The sequence below is a fragment of the Bombyx mori genome, chromosome 11, assembly GCF_030269925.1.
Source record: "Bombyx mori chromosome 11, ASM3026992v2".
Lineage (NCBI taxonomy): Eukaryota > Metazoa > Arthropoda > Insecta > Lepidoptera > Bombycidae > Bombyx > Bombyx mori.
Window position 1 is genome coordinate 3,707,684 of NC_085117.1, and position 3,682 is coordinate 3,711,365.

The following is a 3,682-nucleotide window of genomic DNA, read 5'->3' on the forward strand; positions in this document are numbered from 1 at the left end:
ATACGTGACATTAATAAGACGCTCGACACGGTGACTGATTTTTTTTATTTGTTCAAATTATTTGAAACACTTTACTATTTTATTGTAAGTAATAGTTTCAAAATGACTAATTGTACAATCAAATCGAAAAGGGTTTGTTCGGGAACTATTTTCCTTTTTTTTTGGTTAGAGGGGTGGACGAGCTCACTGCCCACCTGGTGTTAAGTGGTTACTGGAGCCCATAGACATCTACAACGTAAATGCGCCTCTCACCGTGAGATATAAGTTCTAAGTTCTCAGTATAGTTACAACGCTGCCCCGCCCTTCAAACCGAAACGCATTACTGCTTCACGACAGAAATAGGAGGGGTGGTGGTAACAACCCGTGCGAACTCACAAGAGGTTCTACCACCAGTAATATTTGTAGTTTTAAAACCTGCCGATAGATAGCGTCGAATATAAAATTTAAGCTTCTGTACTATTTATTACTTTGCGTTCCTGCGATTCATATAAGTACATAATCACAACTATATGTTGTTCTTATATTATGTTAATTGTAGATTTTTTTAATATACACACAAACATACACACACATACACGCACACACACACACACACACACACGCACACTAGTTTGGTTTTTTAAGCGACATTTCGCTTAACACGCGACCTTTATCATTGTAATTAAAAGTCCCTTTTATTTGGTATCTGTTAGCATCAGCAATTCGATGTTTTTAATTGAACTTCAATTAAGTTTACTCCATTACTCCATTCAATTAGAAATAACTGAAGAAGTTTTGTTTGTTATGATATTTTTTCCAAATTTTTGAAATTTGATTTACTAGTGGTAGGACCTCTTGTGAGTCCGCACGGGTAGATACCACCACCCTGCCTATTTCTGCCGTGTAACAGTAATGTGTTTCGGTTTCAAGAGTGGGGCAGCCGTTGTGACTATACTGAGACCTTAGAACTTATATCTCAAGGTGTGTGGCGCATTTACGTTGTAGATGTCTATGGGCTTCACAAACCACTTAACACCAGGTGGACTGTGAGCTCGTCCATACGTCTAAGCAATAAAAAAAATTTATTTTGAATGGCTCTTCAGTGAAGTTGCAAAAATGACGCTTAAACCAAACAGCCTTCCAACTCTCGATATGTGACTTTATCGTCTCTCTGTATCGATATTATTAACAATGTTTTTTTATTTAAATCAGAAGCGAACTTTACCTACATATACATTAATGTTGTTTTCAAAAGAAATTCAGTAATTAATTCAAGGAAATAAACCACAATGGATTTAGTTCATTCTATGAAGAAGGGCTTGTGGTGCGAGTCATAAGAAGTTAGTCGAGAGTCGAGCGGGCGACTCGCGACGCGCTTGTGAAGATGTTGGCGCAAAAGCATTCTATATTGACAGACTCGCTTGTGCAGAGTTTGGCACCCCTGACTGTTGCACCGAGGGTCGTGGATTCGATCCCCACATTCGTGTGATGTACAGGTTTATTTGGTCTTTGTCTGGGTGTTTATTATCTATAAATTTATATGTACATATATGTCGGCGCAACGTAACTATTTAGTTAACTAAAAATAGTTAAAATTAACGGTTTCTTTAACGTTACGTATGCCAACAACTGCTTAAGACGGTATTCAAGAGAATTCATGACTAAGCTACCCCCACTTTCTACTTAACCTCGAACCTATCTTTAGCGAACGTGCGAGCTCACGGGGCTCAGCCTGGCGGATTTGCTACACTACGTTCTACCAGCTTACCCAAGCTTCGACATAATGTTACTGGTGGTAGGACCCCTTATGAGTCCTCACCGGTAGGTACCACCACCCTGCCTATTTCTGCTGTGAAGCAGTAATGCGTTTCGGTTTGAAGGGTGGGGCAGCCGTTGTAACTATATTTGAGACCTTAGAACTTATATCTCAAGGTGGGGGGCGCATTTACGTTGTGGATGTCTATGGGCTCCAGTAACCACTTAAGACCAGGTGGGCTGTGAGGTCGTCCACCCATTGGACTGTCGGTCTAACTGAGCAATCTAACTAGCTCGCTGGAAGATTTTTCTTTTGTTGTTAACTCTAAACAAGTTTACCTCTAAAAGCACAATGTCACGTTCATTCAGTTCAATCGCTGTCGCCTGTGATTTAAACCAAGCGAGCTGCCTCTGACGTATCGGCGCCCGCACATACCGCAAACCTGACATTAACGACGCCCAGTTCTATTAGGGCTGCCAGTTTAACGTATTTACTCAACCTTATTATAAAGTTGTTAGGAGGACTGGTTTTGCTCTTCAATCACTCCCCCTTTACGTATGCTAGTGTGATGGGAGGGATGACGGTGCCAGCTGCCGTCTGTAGACCCGAAAACATTAGTTTTACTGAGAAAATGAAAAACGAACTTAGATATACAGGAGTAAGGTCTTAATTCCTTTCCTACTGCCCTGTGTGTTACACTAAACGAATTTTGCTGGTAACATTATTGGTACCATCGATTTCTGAGCTAACGTGTCAGGTAAGTGTTTAAAGAAGATTTTTTGGCGAGAACACGAGGAGTGAAGTTGTGCGATTTGTTTTATTATGTCTATTTAGTGTTTCTTCATGTTTAAATGCGTAATAACGGTGGTTTATTAACTGTTTAGTGTCTGTGAAAGTGCACAAATGTGAACTTCAGAGGTGTCAAGGGACACCCGGATGGAACGAAGTTCCTTTCGATTAATTAGTGAAGGAATTGTATTTTTTTTTAAGTTATAATAATAAATTACGGCATTATGAAGAAGAAAAAAACAATACTACGAACTAAATTACTATTGTTGAAACGCTATCTCGAGAAACTGTACTCATTACACGGACCAATCGGATACGAGCAATGTCACGCGATACGCGCCTACACGTTGATTGGTCAGAATGACGGATCGAAAAAGTGTCGTGACAACTTTTCGTAAGAATTTTTTCCGTCTAGCCCCCTTTCACAACGCGCGATAAGGAACTTCGTTCCAAAACTTCGTTCCAATAAAACAAACCTGTTGGACGTAACTTTTCGGGATCCTCTAAAAAGTCCACTGAAAAAGTCTCAGTAAAATGGTAGTCATTTACCATTGGTAGTCATTATATTTCATACCATACCATCTCATTTCAACTCATTTCATGCGATGTTTCATATTAATCAACTTCATTTCATTTCACTTCATAATATTATCATTTTTCATATTATAAAAAAAACATATTATTATATAAAAAGATTAGGCGTTTGGTATGGCACTTTTGCTTTTCTAATTGGAAAAATAAAATTCCTACTACGGTTTAAAGAAATTGTTATCTACCCGCAGGACTTGATTAAATCACTGAGTTATAAGTATTCAAGCTGTTTTTGGCCGCAAGTGTACGAACTAAGCGCTCGCCCTCAATATCGCCGCTTGCGAAATGCGGGGGCGTCGAGAGTGAAAAAAAAAACTTGTGCGTGATGACCCTGATTTAATACGAACGTAACGAGTAAGTCCAGTTTCCACCATCAGACGCGCAACACTATAATCACTCGGACGCCTTGTGTTTGTTAACTGAATACAATATTGTTTTTAAATACATTCAAAACAAATTCGATCTTGATATTCGAAATCGAGGTTCGAAAGTGCGGGCGGGCTTTAAGTTAAAGAAAAGTTTGTTCTCCAGAGCTTTTGGCTTAGTGTTTTCATCGATAGTAGTACA